The sequence below is a fragment of the Arachis duranensis genome, chromosome 4, assembly GCF_000817695.3.
Source record: "Arachis duranensis cultivar V14167 chromosome 4, aradu.V14167.gnm2.J7QH, whole genome shotgun sequence".
Lineage (NCBI taxonomy): Eukaryota > Viridiplantae > Streptophyta > Magnoliopsida > Fabales > Fabaceae > Arachis > Arachis duranensis.
The window spans coordinates 71,610,389-71,633,572 of record NC_029775.3 but is presented as its reverse complement, the minus strand read 5'-3'; the positions used below and the strand labels follow the sequence as shown (position 1 = coordinate 71,633,572).

The 23,184-nt window shown below is 35.3% G+C and overlaps 1 pseudogene; it reads left to right on the top strand.

Annotated features, from left to right (window-relative positions):
• Window positions 1-10,132: 10,132 nt before the first annotated feature.
• Window positions 10,133-14,733, top strand: LOC107484679 (DEAD-box ATP-dependent RNA helicase 39-like; annotated as a pseudogene).
• The last annotated feature ends 8,451 nt before the right edge of the window (window positions 14,734-23,184 follow it).

The following is a 23,184-nucleotide window of genomic DNA, read 5'->3' as shown; positions in this document are numbered from 1 at the left end:
GTTTAATTATATTGATATGGCGACAATACTTTTTGTTTTCTGAAAGAATGCTTGAACAATGCATATTTTTGATCTTGTTGTTTATGAATGTTAAAATTGTTGGCTCTTGAAAGAATGATGAACAAAGAGAAATGCTATTGATAATCTGAAAAATCATGAAATTGATTCTTGAAGCAAGAAAAAGCAGTGAAAAAGCAAGGGTAAAAAGGATCCAAGGCTTTGAGCATCAATGGATAGGAGGGCCCAAGGAACTAAAATCCAGGCCTAAGCGGCTAAAATAAGTTGTCCCTAACCATGTGCTTGTGGCATGCAGGTCCAAGTGAAAAGCTTGAGACTGAGTGGTTAAAGTCGTGATCCAAAACAAAAAGAGTATGCTTAAGAACCCTGGACACCTCTAACTGGGGACTTTAGCAAAGCTGAGTCACAATTTGAAAAGGTTCACCTAGCTATGTGTCTGTGGCATTTATGTATCTGGTGGTAATATTGGAAAACAAAGTGCTTAGGGCCACGACCAAGACTCATAAAAGTAGCTGTGTTCAAGAATCAACAAACTTAACTCGGAGAATCAATAACACTATCTGAAATTCTAAGTTCCTATAGATGCCAATCATTCTAAACCTCAAAGGAGAAAGTGAGATGAGAAAACTGTTCAGAAGCAAAAAGCTACAAGTCCCGCTCATCTAATTAGAATTAATATTCATTGATATTTTGAAATTTATAGTATATTTTCTTCTTTTTATCCTAATTGATTTTCAGTTGCTTGGGGACAAGCAACAATTTAAGTTTGGTGTTGTTATGAGCGGATAATTTATACGCTTTTTGGCATTGTTTTTAGATAGTTTTTAGTATAATCTAGCTACTTTTAGGGATGTTTTCATTAGTTTTTATGCTAAATTCACATTTTTGGACTTTACTATGAGTTTGTGTGTTTTTCTGTGATTTCAGGTAATTTCTGGCTGAAATTGACGGACCTGAGCAAAACTCTGTTAAGGAGGCTGACAAAGGACTGCTGATGTTGTTGGAATCTGACCTCCCTGAACTCGAAATGGATTTTCTGGAGCTACAGAACTCCAAATGGCACGTTCTCAACGGCTTCGAAAATTAGACATCCAGAGCTTTCCAGAAATATATAATAGTCCATACTTTATTCGTGATTAGATGATGTAAACTGGTGCTCAATGCCAGTTCCATGCTGCATTCTGGAGTCAAACGCCAGAAACACGTCACGAACTAGAGTTGAACGCAAAAAACACGTTACAACTTGGTGTTCAACTCCAAAAGAAGCCTCAGCTCATGTAAAGTTCAAGCTCAGCCCAAGCACACACCAAGTGGGTCCTGGAAGTGGATTTCTGCATCAATTACTTACTTCTGTAAACCCTAGTAGCTAGTCTAGTATAAATAGGACTTTTTACTATTGTATTTTCATCTTTGATTGTATTTTTTGATCTTTTGATCACTTTTGGGGGCTGGCCATTCGGCCATGCCTGGACCTTCATCACTTATGTATTTTTAACGATGGAGTTTCTACACACCATAGATTAAGGGTGTGGAGCTCTGCTGTACCTCAAGTTTCAATGCGATTACCAGTATTTTCTATTCAATTCCGCTTGTTCTTATTCTAAGATATTCGTTGCACTTCAACATGATGAATGTGATGATCCGTGACACTCATCATTATTCTCACCTATGAACGCGTGACTGACAACCACTTCCGTTCTACCTTAGACCAGGCGCATATATTTTGGATTCCTTAATCAGAATCTTCGTGGTATAAGCTAGATTGATGGCGGCATTCATGAGAATCCGGAAAGTCTAAACCTTGTCTGTGGTATTTTGAGTAGGATTCAGGGATTGAATAACTGTGACGAGCTTCAAACTCGCGATTGTTGGGCGTGATGACAAACGCAATAGAATCAAGGGATTCTATTCCAACATGATCGAGAACCGACAGATGATTAGCCGTGCCGTGACAGAGCATTTGGACCTTTTTCACTGAGAGGATGGGATGTAGCCATTGACAACGGTGATGCCCTACATACAGCTTGCCATGGAAAGGAATAGGAAAGATTGAAGGAAGACAGTAAGAAAGCAGAGATCCAATAGGGACAAGCACCTCTATACACTTATCTGAAATTCCCACCATTGAATTACATGAGTAACTCTATCTTTATTTTCTGCTTTATTTATTATTCGAAAACTCCATAACATTTATTATCCGCCTAACTGAGATTTACAAGATGACTATAGCTTGCTTCATACCAACAATCCCCGTGGGATCGACCCAGTGCACTTGCTGGTTAGTTGTGCAGAGTTGTGACTAAGTGTGATTCACGTTTGAGAGCGCTACCAAGTTTTTGGCGCCATTGTTGATGATCACAATTTCATGCACCAACAGTCTTATTGCATTACTTCCCCTAATGGCTTCAGCTTTGTCTTGATTCTTTTCATGGAATAGAATCTAGGAAGCATATTCTACTCTATAGTGGTCCACCTCGTCCTGAAGTTTAAAAGAATTTTCTTTTTGATCAACTATGTTAATTTAGTAAGGTAATATTGTTTTTAAACACAATTACCGGGTTCCAGTTGTCCCACTCATACTTCCCCTTTTTAACGTTTCTGGGCTGAATTATCTCAAGCCATTTCATTACATAAATAGCACAGTCATAGCTAAAAAACAAGAAATAACTTAGCAAATTACATATAGGAAAGTTTAATTTTAAGATTAAAAGATTTATACGTTGTCTTTTGGCTTGAGATGTTAATGTATGGTGTATGAATTTTGTGATCGTCTTTCTTCAGAGGTGCCCCCTAGCATATACTCTCATTCTTGAAATTACATGTCCCTTAAACACACAAAACAAATCAGTAATATATGAATAAATTTAATAAAGGAATATAAACAAATGAGCATAAACCTACACCTTATATTGAACAGAAATACACCCAAATATTAAAATACAGAACACAGAACCAACTTACAGTGAATATATTTATGTTCTTTCTTTCATCTACTGGACAAGTCGTGTGATATGGGTCGAGTACAAAATATTTTTTTTCCTTGTATCAGCCACCCATAACCACCAATGTTGGGAATGGCAAATAGGTGCAAAAATCTGAAGTATGTCCAGATTGAACAGTGTTTTAGTTTTTTTGGCACATAAGTAAAGAATGGTAATAAGAAGGGTATAAACATTGGGTAGTCTTCTACCCTGAATGGCTTATTGGTTTTAGGCTGTAAGAATACCCCTTTTGGATGATTTGCAATGGCCATGTTCTGCAAAAAAAAATGTGAAACACCAAATGAATACAGAAAATACACCCAAATGAATGCAGAAAATACACCCTAAGGAATGAAGAAAATACACCCAAATGAATACAGAAAATACACTCAAATGAATAAAGAAAATACACCCAAGATTTGTTGAAGTACAACTTACCACAATATCAGGGGGAGACAGTATATTTCTTCTTGAAACCTTTTAATCTTTTACTGGTTAAGGATGAGGGACATGGCAGAGACAATTTAGAAATAAAAGCCCAAATCAATTTTACATAAATCAATGTTGCAGTTACTTTTCATGATAAAATCATTAATGTTATTCTAATATTACCTCAGCTTCTATATGTGTATCAGCTTGGAGACATGCGAAGTGAAGTTTTGACAAAATGTATTTATCTTGGGCAATGAGTGTGCACACGGCGTCATACTCATTAGTATTTCCATCTGCGTATGTTTTCACACGTGTGGCCCAGATGTAGCATTTCTCTTTCATTTCAGCACTTATTTCATTTGTCGTCGTAGGAGTTTCAAACTTTTCAAAACTTTGTTCACCACATTGCTTATGAAGAGGTGGAGTTTTACCTTCTAGTTTCACCCCACTGCCTGCAATTTTTCCACCAGTTCCCCTAACTGTTCTATTAGTTTTGGCATTTCAGTAGTTTTTGCCCTCTTCTCCTCTTGCGTTGCTGCTTCTTCTTGGCTTGAATCAGTCAAGCCAAGACTGAATGATGGCATTGACCTTGTTTAGGAATGTACGATGCTGTCTGTGCCATCATCATCAGTGCAGCAGCATCTTCTAGGTCTGGATTACTGCGTGATGAGATATAACATACTATAAAAATAAGAATAGATGAATGATATTGAAAACAAAATTTTACTCTGCTGAACTTACACTTTAGATGGAGCTGGTGAAAGCGTGGGTGTGCTTTGTTTAGTTTTTGGCGGTGGTTCTGGAGTGCTGCAGTGTTATAGAACAATTGTGAGGATATACACCCCAACAAGGACAATATACACCCAAAAAGTAAACAAATACACCCAAGGAATACGGAAAATATACCCAAACGAATACAGACAATACACCCAAATGAATATAGAAAATACAGAAAATACAAACAAATGATTACAAAAAATAGACCCAAATGAATACAAAAAATACACCCAAATGAATACAGACAATACACCCAAACGGATACAAAAAATACACCTAAATGAATACACCCTAACAAGGACAATATACACCCAAACAATAAACAAATACACCCGAAGATTATTACTTACCTTTTTGTAGTTTCTTTATTAATTTTTTCACTTGGAGACTTTGTAGGGGTTTGTTCAATTTCTGGCACAGGGTTGGTTCAATTTCTAGCACAGTGGTTGTTTGGGACAGTAGTAGACAAACTTGAATCGGAACTCTAAACAAGAAGAAAAATAAAAGGTTAACAAAGCCCATGAAAGTAAAATGGTTATAAGGTTGAAATTTTTTCTTGAAAACTCACATTGAAAGCGCTTCGGTTTGTGACTGTGTCTCTACCCACACAATCATCATGTTCTCTTCAATTGGCTTGTTGCCTGACTCTTCAACTAGACTCAACCTGAAATACACCCAAAGAAAGTCAAAAATACACCCGAAGCATTCAAAAGAAAGACAGGCTTTGTTTTTTGAGAACTTACATAGTTCCAGTTTTGGCTTTTTTTTCCTACCTTTTTTTTCTCGAATAAAACATTAAAGGGGTTCTTTTTTCTAAAAAAAAATATATATACAGAATTAGAAGCAGAAGGTAATAAAAGATAAAAGCAATCTGTATTAGAAAGAGAAATTACATGCTCTCCGCCGGTTTGTTTATGCTACTTTGATTTGTGTGTCCTTGAGACAAAGGATCATCACTTTCTCAGTTTACCTCCGGTATTCTAAACATAGAGTAGATATTATTCAATAAAATTACCATACTGTTAAATCAGGACAACAAGATTTTATCAAATAAAGGTTCTTATGTTTCAGATGAGATATAGTCACCTTCTGTCGATCACGGGTCAGCTTCCTTCTCCCTGGCAAACCAGAAACAATTATTAGCAAAAAAAAAACACCTTAAAATCGGAAATATACACCCAAACAAGACATACCCCTGTGCAGCAGATTTTTCATTGTTTTTCTTCTTCCTAGATTCCCTTAAGATTTCTTCTAATTCTTCAGTTCCAATTTCAGATCTGGCAGTACATGCATAAAAGAACATGTTAACAAATATAATTTTGATGATAAACGGTAATATAGCTTACAAGGTACTCTACCCATGATAGGATTGAGCTTGTTCAGGAGATGAATCCTCAACAATGACCTTTTTTCTTTTTTGATTGTGTCCTGGGGAGAAAAAACAAGTATGAATCAGAAATACAAAATAAAATTGATCAGAAAATACTATCCAAAGAAGTGCTTACTTTTGGGGTGTTCTCTTAGTCTTTTTCTTTTTGTTTTTGCTTCTCTACTGGTGATGATTCTTCACTTCTGAAAGTTAATAAGAGATGCTCTGTTAATACATGAAATTTTGATAATAAACTGAAAAGGAAAGCAATAATAATTTCAGAACATTACTCATCATTCGATTCAGATTCTGAATCAGAATCCTCCCGAATCTTCTTCCTTTTTTTGGATTCCATTATGGAAGACAAACAATCATTATTTAAAAACATACCAAAAGGGACAAAATACACCCAAATGAATACACAAAATACACCCAAGTATGTTATTGCTTTTTGGCTATTCGGGTGGGTTGTTTCTTTGTTGGATCCTCTGAGTCTTCTTCAGTCTCAGACTCAGAGGTAGAATGGACTTCACTTTCAGTTGTTTCACTGTCAGATGATGATGAACTTGCCTTCCTTTTTTTGTTTTTTTGGTTTTTTCTTTTTTTTTCTTTTTTCTTCATTTGTTTTATTTTCTCCTTTGTTTCTGCCATCTTTACAATTTCCTGAAACAGTAGAAATGTTAGTTAATAACAACCACATAAATAAAATACACCCAAGATATTTTGTTCACTTATAATTTCTTCATCCATTTCAGCTCTCATCCTCTCAACCAATTGCTCTCTATTCCAGTTGGCAATCCATGGTTTTGCAGCTCTTTCTTCTCCTTTCTTGTCTTTATTTTTTGATAGATGGAAGTAAACTATCATCAGGGCAAATAGGCAGCCATCAATTGTCTTTTTCTTTTTAAGATTGTAAACCGTTATGCCTTGATGATGAAATTCAGAACATGTGCTCCCCAGTTTCCCTCTCTTATTATGTCCATCTTGAAAATTGGTGCCAGGTGCACAGGAGAAATTTTGTTTATTGTGGTTGGTAACAGAAATGCCATCTGTATATAGAGCCCTCTTGAACATGAGGCGATCCTGTTCATTATCAATAGCAATAATCATCATCTCATCCGTCAGACTTTTTAGAGTCTTCCCTTGGAATCTTCTAAAAATTTGTTTGTTCTCTTTAGAAAGTTTCTTATAACTGACTTTTTGAGGAAATAGATCTCCTACAAAAAAGAAAACCACATAGTTTGAAAATCAGTTGAAATACACCCAAACATCAGTTGAAATACACCCAAACATCAGTTGAAATACACCCCAATATGGCTCATATACACCTATGTCTGTAATGTGTTACCTAACGCGTTGAGGCCAAGCGCAACCCCTATTGTGCTTGGTCTTACTCTAAATTAACTGTAGCAGGTTTCAAGTCTGCTTTTCCCTAATTCAAAGGAGTTAGCCAACTCCTTTAATAATTTGTGATGCACCCTTAGCGGTGGGATGTGCATCAGGCCACCAAACCCCAAATCCCTAACAATTGCTTTCTTCTCCTCGCTTATATTTCTGAATTTCTCACTCAACAGATGGATTGCACACTTCAGGTCTTTGGTTTGCTGTAAACAAAGCAAAATTAGAGTCAGATATATTTCTATTATGAAAAACTGATTTGATCTTAAGACATATATTTGTGCTTACATTTTTTCAACTTGGTTTTTGCTTGCCATTTTTACTGCAATGAAAAGGAGATGCTATCAATGTATGAAAAATACACCCATATATCAGTCAGATACACCCATAGATCAGCCACATACACCCAAATCGATTTCATAAGTATTTAATTAGATTAGTTCAAAATGATGTTCAATTCACTCAAACATGCATAAATATACAAGGTCAAGCAATATTACAAGGTCGAGCAATATACACCCAAGGACAAGCAATATTAGAACAGTTGCAACAGTTGATTATATTACATTATATGAGTTCAGAAATATACACCCAACAAATTACGCCATACACCCAACAATCAACCATATATACCCAACAAATTACTCCATATACACCCAATAAATTACGCAATATACACACAAAAATCAGTTAGGAGAAGAACTAGAATTAGAAGAACAGTAAAATCTAGAACAACTTTGAGAACAGTAAAACCTAGAAGAAGTTAGAAGAACAGTAAAACCTAGAACAAGAAGAATAGTAAAAACAGTAATATGAGATGTAGAACAAGAAAAACAGTAAAATCTAAAAGAACTTAGAAGAACAGTAAAACCTAGTTCTTCGATTTCGAAATCAGAAATAGAAATGTGGAAAATCTACAAGTTCAGTAAAACAGTAACTTACCTTGAATAATATTTCTTCATTTTTTCCGGTGATTTTGTATGGAGAGTTTCATCTTTTCTTCTTGATTTCTTTTAATCTTCGTGACGAGTACAAACGTCTCTTCAGAATCGTAATTTGTTTAGAATGTTCCTTGAAACATGACGGTTTGCGTTTTCTTTGAGGGAGAGTGCGCCATGATCAGCGTATTTTTGGAAAGCGTAACCGTTTGTGTGAGGTGCGTGAGATTGACGCTCCATTCTAAGGAGTGAGTGCACGTGGGTTATTTCTGGACTAGGCCTACTTGTAAGGCTTGTAAGCTTTAAGACTGCGTTTGTTTCTAAGAACATGACAGGATAAGACACTGAGAACATGATAGGACAAGACACTGATGGACAGAGACACAAAATTTTATGTTCTTGTATTCTGTTTGGTGATAAACTAGAACAAATTATGAAAATTCAATTTATTTTTATTTTTTTATTCAAAAAATTTGAGATGAAAAATATAACAATAAAAAATATAATTATGAAAAATAAACAAGAATAATGAAAGAAAAAAAATAAGTTGTGTCCCTTGTTAGTGTCTCCGTGTCCTTCCTGTCAGGATGGACACAAAATATACTAATTCAGTGTCTTTAGACACATTGTCTCTATCCATATCTCCTCTTCCAAACACGATTTTGTGTCTCAGTGTCTCTGTCTCAGTGTCTTGTCTCTGTAAACAAATGTAGCTTAATTGCTTGTATGTGTAGCAGGCCCCTTTTATATTTTATCCCAAAATTATAATTTAAAGCCCATAAAAATTAGTTTCGTAAAAATTATTAGGAAAAAACTACGGTTTTCTTTGAGGGAGAATATCATTATTTTGTTGGAAATTTGGCACGACCAGAGGAGAGTGAACTGAGAACCCTGCGTTGCATCTTTTTTTTATCAAAATCATTCCCAACGACCAATAAAGCCTAACGCCTAAAGTTGAATGAACGGAATCCAACACAATGTCGTTCCGTTCACACAATCGACTTGGCTCAGAGACCCTCCCCATGAGCGCCCATAAACTGCTGAGCTCCTGCCCCATTCTACAAAAGCCAGGTAAACTTGTCAACAAGATATACAAATAAGGAACCGAGCGTCCTTTATATAAAATTTAAAGTCATGAGTTATGACATAATGCTGTTTCCTATTTCATCACTAACCTTTGTCACTTAAATATTTTTTGTCAACAAAAATGAAAACAAATTAATTAATGAATGATTATTTTTCACAAATTTAGTTATCTTTAATAATTTATATATTATTCGTATTTTTTAAAATTATTTTTATGGACAACAAAATCTTTTAACTACTATTTTAATATTTTATCCTTTCCTTTTCTCTTTCCTTCGTTTTCTTCCTCTTTACTTTTTTTGTGATTGCTATGGTACGATGATAAATTCATACATACCGATACGTTTAAAATATGGACAAATAACAATAAGACATGTGAAATTTATTTTCCATGTCAGCATTTAATTTTTTCTTTTTTAAATATATAGTATATCACCACTTTTACTAAAACACCCTTTTAATTAAATAAAATTAAAAAAACATTTATTTATTTAACTTTATAAAAATACTTAAACATCCTTCCTTTATTTGATTAGACAAAATACCCTTTTAAATTAATCATATTTTAGAATTCAATTAATTCTAATTTTATAGTTTCAAAAATATATTTAAAATAAAAATATATTTAAAAAAACAAAAAATTAAAATTATTCTTCATTTGTGTTAAACATATTAAAAAAACAAAAAACCAAAATTGTTCTTCATTTGGGTTTAGAAACCTTCTCGTTCACGCCCCTGAAGATTTCAGTCTTCTTCATCTTCTTCTCTCCTCTTCCTATCCTCTCTCTGCTACTCGATCTCTCTCATCTGTCTCACTGTGCGTCGCACGCAAGACGCCATCGTTTTGCTGGGATACCCTAGCCAATTATCCAACCCAGCAACCTTAGCTCCACACAACGGCTAAATGCGAACCCATCCATCCAATCACCCTCGAGCTCCTCCTTCCTCTCTCCGTCATCGATCTCACTCCCTCACCTCCGTCTATCTCCCGCCACCGTCGCCGAAACGAGCTTCGAAGCCACCGTCGTTATCGTGCAGCTCTGTTCCACCATCGTGCAGCTACTGTTTCAGCTTTGAAAGCACCGTCGCACAACTCGGTTCCATCGTCACCGAGCTCGCCTCTTTTTTCCGTCATGCAGCTCTGTTTTATCGTCACCGGCGCTATCTCTGTTCCACCTATCATCCCTTCGGTCGTGCCCTTGTCCTCTTCTTGCTCAGGATCTGCTCTGCTCTGTTCTAGGGCTTCTAGCTTCTAGGTATTTTTTTATAACAATTATTGAATAATTGTTGTTCGTTAATTTGTAAACTTGTTATGGGTTGAATAATTGTTGAATAAGTGTTAATTAATCTGTTAATCTTACTGTTTTTACTGTGAATTACTCCATTGTTAATGATTCTGATAATTCATCGAAGAAGGATGTGTTTGATGAGGATGAGGAAGATAAATACAAGGAAAGGAATCCAGGAAATAGTTTGAAGAGAAAAGAGAGTGGCAGTGGAGGAAAGTCAACCTTGGAAGAATTTATAAGGGAAGAGGAGAACAAAAAGGAGAAAATCAACAGGAAGGACTATTGGTTGCGTGAGGGAATCATTGTTAAGGTTATGAGCAAGGCCTTGGCAGAGAATGGGTACTACAAATAAAAGGGTGTGGTGGAATGATACCTTGGAAACTTCATGTCACCGAAAAACTCTTTCACAGTGGGTTAGCTCATAAAGTATGCTCTTCATTCATATAGTACTACCTTCAACATTTCGCTCGGCTATGGAATTTTCTACTACTATTATTTTTATTTTGGTTTTTTTATTTGATGAGTATGATATATACTATTAATAAGTCAATAATGAAGTTCTAATTCTTGATTTTGTGAGAGATGTGGTATGTGTGTGTAAGTAAACATAATTATTCCAATTTTACTCCTTCTCTACTAAACTGTATTCTTGATGACAAAACAAGAGAGAAGAAAAAAGCTTGTTTTAGTTCTGTGACTGTCAAAGTAGATTATAACCAATTCTATAGTTACTTTTGTCTTTAGGCCTTACCCCTGTTGTGTGGAAACTTGACCAAGTATTGACCAATGAACTTGAAATTACTCAACAAATATATCAAGGCATCAAATGGAATTAAAGTTAATTAAAATCACCAATTTTAGGGCTTAAAAAGCATGTTTTCACATTTAAGCACAAATCAAGGGAGAATTGCAAAACTATGCTATTTCATTGAATAAATGTGAGAAAAGGTGATAAAATCTCCCAAAATAAGCACAAGATAAACCACAAAATCGGGATTTATCAACCAATCAATACATTTTTTTAATTTTAATGTTTTTTGTGACTTCGACTCTTAAGCTTTATAATATTGTAAGTACTGAGTTGTTAACTTGTCTATTATTTCATATTTGGTTTCTTGCAGGCTATAAATCCTCTGGAGCTATCCATGGATGCTCTAAAGGAAATCCATTCACGATTTATGAAGACTTTCCACCACATCCACAGGAACAGATTTATGGTTTGCCACCGCATCAACCATGAAACCAACCTAATGGAGCTATAAGTTTGTGGGCTCAAATTATTACTTTAGTACTTCTTTTTTAATATAAGATCTTAAATATTCATGATTATATTTTCTACTGTAGATCTTGGAGGTGGAATCAACCAAATTCCAGGGGAATGTACTATTTCAGGAGATGTCATGTTTATGCTCTAGGAAATTACAATCAATCTAGATTTTTCTTTTAGGAATGGTTTTGATATGGCATTAGTGATGTTTTTATTTTGTGTGTTGCAGGTTAACCCTATTTTACAAGTAAGCAACATCTTATAATATGGCCAAAGTTGTGCTCTTTTTGGAACTTTGGATCCAATTTTTTATTCTTTGTTTTACTAGTATATTTCATTTGCAAAGTAATTTCGTAAAGGTAGAAGAAAACATGTGAGAATCAGAGATTTCAATGATTTTTCAAGCATATCCTGTGGTCTAATACTTTATTCAGTGTGAAGGATGTAGTAACAAAGCTGCAAGAATATGTGGACAACATTAATCTCAACATATATAAGCTAGAAACACGGGGTCTTGTTTCAAAATATGTCTTTCCTGATGATGACTTAAGGGGAAGGTTTGACTTATTTATCCTCCGCTATATATAGCTACTAAGGTTTGGTCTTTTTGTAGAACACTTGAAAACTCTCTTATATTGAGTTACATGAACTAATATCAAATGGGATTTCATTAGGTTTTTTGAGTTGCGAAATCAATTAGTCATCATGCATGGTTCAGGTGCACAATGGTAAGTGGTGGTGGCCGTATTAGGCCTCAAAAGGATCCACTTAATAACCCCATTGATATGGTAGTTGGTACCCCTGGAAGGATTCTTCAACATATTGAGGAGGGCAACCTGGTGTATGGCGACATCAAATACTTGGTGAGTAATCCACAATCGACTAATTCCAATATGCAATAATTTGCTACAATAATGAATTGGTACAATAATTAATATATTTGTTCTGCAGGTCTTGAATGAGGCAGATATAATGTTTGATCGTGGCTTTGGTCCTGATATATGCAAATTTCTGGCCCCATTGAAACATCGTGCATCAAAGTCTGATGGCCTAGGTTTTCTGACCATCTTGGTAACCGCAACAATGACAATGGTATGCTGATCTGTGCCGTAATCTGCTAAGTAAATTTAAGGGAATAAAATTCTTACAAAGTGGTAGTGTTTTATTTCTTTCTTTTATAATTGCATCACTATAATCTCTTCAATCTTCCTTCTATCATGTGAAGATATAATATTTCCTATTACAATAATATAACTATATAATCCAACACATGCTTGTGTTCAATTGTAATTTTTGGCTTTTCAGAATATACTACAAATGTACAATAAATAAAGTGCATTTATATGAATCCAGAAACAAAATATCATGTAATGATCTTTGTAAGGGGACAGTATAGTGGTTATGTTTTAGAATGTTGCTCACTCACCTTCCATTTGTTTACCCTTGGTTGAAATTATTCTATAGCTAGAAGTTAAGAGTAAGTCATCAATCTGACTTTTTTTTAAGCCTTATAGGCTGTGCAAAAGCTAATTGATGAGGAGTTTCAGGGCATTGTACATCTGCGACATTAACATTGCATAAAAAGATTTCTTCTGCTCGTCACAATTTTATTAAACTTTCAGGTTCTGAGAACAAGCTGGAAGCATTACTTCAGGTATCCTGCATTTTTCCATCAGTCTTCACGCCAAACACATTGATATTTATGGTTTATTTTGGGAATCACTGTAGTTGAATTAGCACAAATTGACTTTCTATTCATGTTAGGTAGTGGAATAATCGTCGTTTGTTGCTGGTGTTAGTTAGGAGTTAGGAGTTAGTAGATATTGGCATATTGGTGCTGTGCTAGCAATAAAAATACAACCTCTCTCTCCCTTTCATTTTTTAGCAAGTAAATATCACTACATTTCAATCTTTGTTTTCCGATCATGTGATGGTAGTTACTTGTGCCAAGCCGAGCAAAAGGCAACAAGGTGATGGTTTTTTGCAATACTTTGGACTCTAACCGTGCGGTGAATCACTACCTTGTTGAAAATATGATTCATACTATCAACTACCATGGGGAAGTACCAGCAGAGCAAAGGTGAAGTACAAACAAACAACCCCCCTAAAAAAGCACCCACACACACAAAAATTATGTTAAGCTACCAGGAAATAGGCATATTGTCAACTGTTGGAATTGTAGGGATTGGTTGGAAAATAGATTGTTGAGAGGGAATAATATTAAATATATTGTATTAATGAGAATTCGAATAGTTGTGTTGATAAAATAGTCTTCATATCTTGGCAACAGTGAGATCTCTTATTTCCTACTCTTCCATATTCCCATTTACTTAATTGCATCATCAATTTTTTTTTGCTTACACGGTTGAAAACCTCAATAAATTTAAGAATGACATTGATGATCGTCCAACATTAGTTTGCACAGACTTGGCCACTAGGGGTCTGGACTTGGATGTAGATCATGTTGTTATGTTTGACTTCCCCTTGAACTCTGTGAGTATCATAGCCATGGTTCTATAATTTGGGTCTGAGTACCTTGCACTCTTTTTTACTTCTTTCCTTGATATTACTTAGTTTCTCACCTTTACTTTCCCTTTCAATTTTTAGATCGATTACCTTCATCGGACTGGTAGAACTGCTCGTATGGGTGCAAAAGGTAAAATCTTATCATGTACTTCTCTGTACAGCCAAATTCTTATATTTTATTTTGTTAGAACAATAGCCCTAAACACTTAAGCACATGCCCTTTAAAATCATTGAAGAATGAATACTCTTTTTTATTGCAGGGAAAGTAACCAGTTTGGTTACAAAGAAGGACTTGATCTTGGCGACTAGAATAGAGGAGGCAATGAGGAAGAATGAGAGTTTGGAGGCTATCATGAAAGAAGGAGTACGAAGGGATATCGCCAGGACCCAAGTTAATGGGCAGAGTGGGAAGGACAGAAAATTAGTTAAAGTTTCTAAAGTTAAGAACAATCCTGGTGGACGTGCCAGTTTAGGGAATAAATGATCGGATTTGAAATCCGGAAAAGGATCATCATCAGGAAAATCTATGAAGAAAGGGATTAAGGTTTTAAATTCTGTAAAATCCTCTAGTGCAAATAGCTCGAGAAAAGCTTCTTCAAGGTATAAGCAAACAAGTAAAAGGACCAGTGCCACCAAATCGACAAATTCTAAACTCAGTACTATAACTAGTTGAACTTTATTCTAACATTCCGCGGCCTATGAATATGTCATTGCTGCTAAAGCTGAAGGAAGACTGATAAACCACTATTTCATGGTTTATCTTGTGCTAAATGGAGTGGTTTTTATCAACTCTTTACCCACTTATTCATACTATTTGCATGGTTTTACAAATCTTTCCCATATTTTGTTCTATAATTGGAAACTTGCTTCCCAAGCCTTTAAATTACCAAAAATTAATTCCCTTTTATACCATTCGATGCCGTATATGTGCGTTAAGTGATTACAGGGATTACAGGGCAGGAATGGCTTAGAGGATGGAAAGGAAGCATGCAAAAGTGGAAGGAATACAAGAAACTAAAGAAACTGCTAAAGTTGTCCAGCCTGACCTTCTGGTACTAAATCAACCATAACTTGAGCTACAGAAATCCAAATGACGCGGTTTTAGTTGCTTTGGAAAGCTAACATCCAGAGCTTCACAACGATATATAATTTGCCAAAGCTGCTTCGAAGCCAGGCGACACGAACGCGTGGATCACGCGGACGCGTGACCTGGCAAGAAACCCAATCCACACTAACGCGTGGACGACGCTTCCGCGTGACTTTGCAGCGACCTGTACGAACCAAAAATCATTGGGAGTGATTTCTGGGCTGTTTTTGACCCAGTTTTGGCCCAGAAAACACAGATTAGAGGCTATAAAGTGGGGGAATGTATCTATTCAAAAGGGGAGGCTGATAATTCATAATTTTAGGATTAGATGTAGTTTCTAGAGAGAGAGGCTCTCTCCTCTCTCTTAGGATTTAGGATTTCTATTAGTTTTAGGATTATTCTTCTTCATTCCAGGTTCAATGTTCCTTTACTTTGGTTTCTTTTCTATTTTTATTTCTTCTATTACTTTGATTTATGAATTCTCATGTTTAATTTGATTTCTCTATTTAATGCAATTTGAGGTATTTCATAATTATGATTTTAATTTATCTTTTTACATTCTTAGCTTGTGTTGAGTAATTGGAGACACTTGAGTTATCAAACTCATTGTTGATTGAAAATTGGAATTCTTTGCTGATTGATTTGGATTTCCCTAACTCTAGTCTTTTCTTAGGAATTGACTAGGACCTAAGGAATCAAATTGATTTATCCACTTAACATACCTTCATAGCTAGAGGTTGACCAAGTGGGAGCAAAAGCCAATTCTCATCACAATTGATAAGGATAACTAGGATAGGACTTCTAATTTTCATACCTTGCCAAGAGTTTTCTTAGCTATGATTTATTAATTCCTGCAATTTATTTCTCTTGTTCAAACCTTTCAAAAATCCAAAAACACTGTTTTCCATAACCAATAATAAAATACACCTCCTTGCAATTCCTTGAGAAGACGACCCAAGGTTTGAATACTTCAGTTTATAAATTTTACTGGGTTTGTTACTTGTGACAACCAAAACTTTTGCACGAAAGGATTCTCCGTTGGTTTAGAAACTATACTTACAACGCGAACTTATTTGTGAATTCTTTACCGATAGAAAATCCGTTCATCAAAGACCTTAAGTGACTCTGTATTCATTGTATGTATGAAGTAGAAGTTTGGTGGTATTGATTTCTACACTAGTCTTACGAAAATATTTGACTTAGTACACTATTATCTAAGTTATATGTGGTTTTATACTATTACTAATATGTATTTTCTTTTCCTTTTTGGGTGATATATAACGCTCCATGTGAGAAAATGTTTAATTAAAATTTTCAGTTTTATCTACCCAAAATAAATTCCTTTTCTTTATGAAGAATCTTATGTAACATTGTTTAGATGCTTATCTATTTACCTACTTTCTTTTGCGTTTACAGGTTGAATTTAACCAGCACCTAACTTGTATGTCTTTTTTTGTCTCTTATTTAGCCCAGTCAACATTGGGGTAAAGCTGTAAAGGATATATACTACCCCACTACGTCACATGGTGAATTATTCACCCCATGATAGCTAGTGGTTCAAATAAAACGTTCAATGGATAATTTAAATGGAACAGTAAATGTGCTATTCTATATGTAAGAGATCTCAACTAACATAATTATACAACTTTCCTTTACAAGATTAACAACTCTAATACATATACAATTTTTATCAACCTGTGTCAGCCATGGATGGTAATTCAAAATCTACTTGGAATATCTTTCTTTTGATTTGAGCTGTTGGATTCTTGCCGTAGTCTACACGGTGGTCATGAATTTTCCAAAGGCCATGTCCTAATATAACCGTTGAGTATATGCCATGTGTGATAATGGGCGCTAGAATGTTATTTGTCTGTCACATAACCATTGCCAATTAGTTTATCCTTGAAAATCTTACACAAAATAGAAAAATATTTTCAAAAGATTATATAAAATGTAAAGCTAAGAAGATTACTTGAATCCATTCAAAACCCAAGTAAAGGGCAAGAAGTCCTTCAAGAAAAGGGGAATATATCTTTTTTATTTGGCGCTTTTCATACCATGTTACAAACCGAAAGCAGACAATGCAATCAGACTCATGAAATAGATATAATAAGTAGAAACTGCTTAATCAATGACTAGTAGATATTATATCATAGCAAAATTTTATAAGTTTATGACTGTATTCCACCACTTTCTGAACCAAATGAAATTTTTTCAATCTATGAATCTATGAACTGATTCTAATGCTTTGCTGCAGGGATAAGTAATTGAACCTTCAAACAGCTTTTTCAAATCTTGACGGCCCGAGCGAGATTGCAAAACAGGTGCCACAGTATAAGTGGGATCTAAAAGAAGTAAACAAATAAGCAAGAGATCGTTAAGAAAGCTTAAAAACAAAATAAGTCAATGCAAAGGGAAAACATGTTGAAGGGCAATAAGAAGAGGACCTTTCGGCGAGGCAGCCACATAATAGAGAGAACCAGTAAGAACAGCTGTGAGTACAGCTGCAAATGCTTGCGCAAAAGGTACAAACGAAGGCAATACCCCTGTCTATAATTTTGAAAATAAATCACCATTTAGCCACTGGAATGAAAACTTTTGCTTTGGATACTTGTAATAAGTAGCCCTTGTCAGATGGTATAACTGAAAAAGGAATAGTAACTTAAGCAATAGGTTCTTGGTAGGAACTCGGGTCAACAACTTCTGTAAATCCAAAAGCTTTTGCTGCGGCAACAACAAACACAATAACAAATAATGAACCAAGGATTGTGCTAGGTGAAAAAACAATATTCAGATCGATTTCAGGGATGATTTTGGCACCTTTTTCACACTTATGTGGATTCTTATCCACGCCAATTATTCAAGATGCTCTCCTTAGTTTTGCACCTTGTGTAACCTAATTAAAGGAGAATTCATAAATTATCTTGTAGTTTGGAAATGATCATTAGTAACCAATTGAGAACTGAAAAGTTTAGACAGACAGAGTTGTTTGTTGCACTTACAGAAAGGCCAACAGTTCCAAGACCAAATATCACCCCAGTTGATCCTTTTGTCACATTAGCAACATTCCATGCTGCGCCTAGACCTTCCATGAGTGACATAATCAATCAAAAACCAAGAATTTATCAATGGAATTAAGAGTTATGAATTCATCGAAGCAAGGCAGCAACTAGAGTTTAGTGGGCACTCTAGTATTACTTTTAGATCAAGACTATACTCTAAGAAAATGCATGAAATGCCACTTTGATTCTAGACATATTATGTTTCAATACAAGGTTAACGGGCCAATGCTTCATCCATCCTTCAAGCCTAAACAACTTCTACTTATGTGAGGTATACCACATATAAGAACCATTCCCAACCCAAGCAAAATGTGAACTTCTAAGTTTAAGTTAAGCAATCATTATTTCAGGCATTCAATAAGCCCAACAACACATGAAGTCAGTATTTTGTATTAACAACTTCTGGAGAGGAAGCAGCTATGTATGAGAGTGAGAATCCATCAACCCAGTTAAATAGTTTCCAGTAAGTAGCAGAACAAGAAAATTACAAATACAAGAAATAGAAAGCCTGAGATCATTATGAAACTATACTTACTTTTAAATCATGTGAAAGTTTTAAATTTTCTTCGAACTCATTTTTTCTTTTGGCCAACTCATTAGATGCAGCTGTGATGGCTTCATTTTGCTTGTCATCGACTTCCTAATAAACAAAAAATATGTGAATTTGGGAATTGTAGTTCAACAAACTGCTGAAAGATAACCATAAATAACAAAGACATCAATAGTGATTTACTGAGTGAAACATAATAGATTAGTGAAAGACACACATATGAGTTGAGTAACTTTACCTTTTTTTCCTGATCAGGTAGCATATTCAAAACTGAGCATAAATGAACTTTTAATTATTTAAACAAAAGCTGCATCAACCAGTCCCTTCTCTCGAGTATAATCCAAATCACTCGAACTCCCACTTCCACTTTAAAATCTCAGAAAAAAGGGAAAACTCCACTTGCACTAGAACTCCCACATCAAGAGGGAATGATCAAAGTGCAAAGAAATATCCCTCAGAGCTAATAAATAAATAAGATAGAACAAAAGTAAAAGGAAAAATCTTCACTTAAAATCCCAACAGAGCTCAATTCATATATCAAAGATACTAATATTAGCTAATATCTATTGATTCTGAATCTATCTAATTATGATAAAATCAATCATAATGTCAAAATGGCATAATAATAAGCACCACTAGCGGAAAAATCATAAAACATAGAAGTAATAATGATGGTCAAGAAAACCCACCCTTAAAAATAATAATACTTATATCTCTAGTCAAATGGAGACATTAAATAATCCGGAAAATAAATACCAACACAAACGTAAACAAAATATAATGTTGTATGTCACTAGACGGTTTATATGCCCACAAGAAAATAATAAAAAATATCCTATGTTGTAAATCTAATCCTGTGGAACCAGCCCTAATTTTTATAAATTGATAGCACAAGCACTTGAAAGGGAGATATAATCAGCAATTTTAACATGCATAAATTAAAAATATAATATATAGATTATAACTCTATGGCTTTTTGTTGTTGATGACATCATTCAAAAGTCCAGGCCATGTATTGCTATCACTGGGTCCACTAGAATACGACAAGACATGAGAAAACTGAGGATATGATGTAATTCTGGCAGTAGCAGGATATTGGTTGAAGTACGCCATGCCATTTGGAACAGGATGAAAAGGAATAGGGAGGACCCCGCCAAAAGGTTGATAAGGAAGGACCCCTGGATAATGATGCATAGGATATTGTGGCAATCCTGGTATCTTGGTTGTGGCTGCATCTAGAACTTCGGTCACTTCTATTCCTGATGTGTTGGTCTTATCTTTTAATGTCTCTTGAGTTAGAGTGATTTCTTCGGTCTAAACATAAATCATAATTTTTAAATAATTACGATACAAAATTTAAAAAAAAATAAAGAAACTAGTCAGACAAGCAAGAGTCGAGTAAGAATTTTCTCAAAGTGTTGGCCTCACTCACCCTTAAACTCTTAGTTGCACTTATGGTATTGGATTAATATAATTTAAATTCAAATTAAGACTTTAATTTTCCTTCTTGAATTATCTAATATAAATTATTAGATATGCGTAATGTTACCTTCTGTCGGCTTTTTTTTGCCATTTGCTCTAATCTTCGGTGTCTCTGTCAATTTAGATACAGACTTCTTGCTTCAACAACTCTTGAATTTTTTGTAATAGAATAATAAGAAATAATATAAGCATTACGAGAATAATATGTTGCAAATTTGAATTGAAATGACAATAAATTTGATATATGGTATACCATGGACAAGTGCTTACTTTAAAATTATTGTTATTGTGCACGGGTGTATTTTCTACTGATTTCGTGTTCTGAGAGGGAGTCTGTTTATTGGCATCACATTCTTCAACCTACTAAAAAAATTTAAAAAATTGCTCAAAATATAGCATTATTTAATAATTCTGCGAAAGACACTAAAATAATAGGTAAGCATAAAGTAACTAATTAAGCAAGGCATTATATTAATACCATTGGTTCATCTTCAGCATTTGAGTATTTGGCGGGGGAGTCCTCCTTGGCAAGTAATGAACATGTCCTAACAAAATTCCTGCTTGACTTACAATGCGAATATCTTCGCCTCTTTTGGCCTTTTGGAACCTTTCTTGGAGCCCCTTTTGACTTCACAACAGCTGGATCACCTATTAGTGCTGACATAGGGGAAAACCTCGCTTGTGCATCACCTTTATTTTGCACCTTCGAAATTAGCTTAAGTAACTTACCTGAGATTTCCCTATAGTCGGCTGAATTTTTGGAATAAATATTACAAAGCTTCCAACAAATAGATGCCATTGCACCGCATCTAAGTGTGGGCACTATATCATCAGCGGTGTCTTGCTCGCCAATTGAGCATATAAAATCACTTTTTGCATCTCTTGTCCATCTTTTCAAGATAAGAGATGTAGGGACGCATTTTGCATTGCAATGCTTCAAGACCCCAAAGATGTAGGAGCATAGTAATCCACGAGTCCCAAATAGCCTGCACTCACACGCAAACAGGTCGTTGTCTTTATTGTAAGATACTTTAAATTCCCATTGCTGATTAAAATACGCACTCGTGTTGTACTTAACAATGTCTCCACTGTTTGGGCATTCAGTCACATTTAAGGCACTTACTACTTCTATCTCATCTTTCACAAGTTTAAAAATATTTCTACTATAAAGTTCAGCAGCTTGTTTCTCAAAACTTTTCAAGCATGTAGTCAAAACAGGAAACTTGTAAAAGGTTTCAAAGTCAGCAGTAAGATGGTTGTTTCGATAATGCCTTAGTACTTCACTAAATTTATGCATGAATTCAAGGAGACTGGTTTTACTGTCAACATAGTTCTTCAATAATGAATGAACTCCCTCACACTGTGATGTAGTTCTTATGCGGCCAAAGAAGTGCTCCCTCAAATATGTGGAGCCCACTTCATTCTATCATTATAAATGCCCTGGACCATTCATTCTGGGCAAGTCTGTATTTGGATATGATCTTGTTCCATATCTATTTAAATATTTGTACGGTAAACTATCCATACAATAATACACTAAAATTGTCCCAAAATGCTTGTTTTTTATATTCTATACTGCATTACAATTAAAACTGATAATCAAAATAACAAGAACAATTAACATTTTAAACTGCAGCAAACTAACAACAAAATAAGAACTAGAAAACATACTAACCCTGAAAACAACAATAAAAAAACAATAACTGAATAATTAATACAATAAAGAACAAGAAGAAGGAAAAATCACCCTAGGATGGAGCAGTTCTGAAATTCAAACAGCACAGGGAAAGGGAGGAGCTTTAAATCGCAACGGAGATGGCTGAATGGAGGCAGACAAGTGGAACAGTGGCTGAAAGGCCGCGGAACAGAGGCTGAAAGGAGGCTCGAACACGCGGCGTAGAGGACTGAACAGAGGGCTAAGCAGCTCGAAAAAGGGTTGGCTAAAAAGAACAAAAAACAGATGCAGAAGCTTGGCCAAAAAGGAGGCGGATGCGCGGCAAACAAGAGCGACGTTGCACTGAAGCTGTAGCAGCGGCGGTGGCTGGATGTTGAGGAACGACGACGAGAGATGGCTACTTCGGTGCTTCCTCCAAGATGCATTCGAGTTCTCTTCTGTCTTCTCTGCGTTCTTCAGTGTGTTCGTTCAGAGGCCAGAGAGAGGGAAGTGAGGGAGTGAAGAGGAGCTCGATGAGAGAAAGGAGGAGAGTGGCTAAGTGAGGCTGTGAGAGAGGAGAGGCCAAGAAGGTGCTGCGTGTTTTGGTTACTGGTTAGGGTTCCTCTAACCAACGGCACCATTTTGAGCAAATTTTAGAAAATCGATCGGATCCCGGTTCGGTTCGACCAACCGGTTCTCGACCGGTTCGACGGTCCAACGACGGTTTTTGAATCTTTCGGTTTTGATATATGACAGATTTGTTTTTTATATCGGTTCATGGTTCGATCGACCCGTTCAAATGGGTTTTCAAAATCTTGGTCCGAACCGCTTTTTCACTCGGTTCATGATTTGACCAGTAAAGACCAGTCAGTTCAAACCGTTTTCAAAACTTTGCATTTTCCCTTATTCCAAAAATCTGGCCAGGTGATGGTTCGGTTGGACCGACCAGTTCTTGGCCGGTTCGACGGTTCAATTACGGTTTTTGAAATTGGGGGTTTTAACATTTATCCAAGTTGTTTTTGGTAGCGATTCATAGTTCAACCGGTTCAACCGACCGGTTCGAACCGATTTTCAAAAGATAGATTATAACCATTTTCTCATGTTTTTATTTTAAAATGCTTAATATATTTTAGTATCAAATTTTCAATTAAGCTTACAACATAGAAGTGGTTCAAGGAATCAAAATGCTAGAGTGAAAATTAAGCTTCACCTAAATTCAACTAAAATCAAACGAAAGACAGAAACATTAATTTTCAACAAGAGCCCAT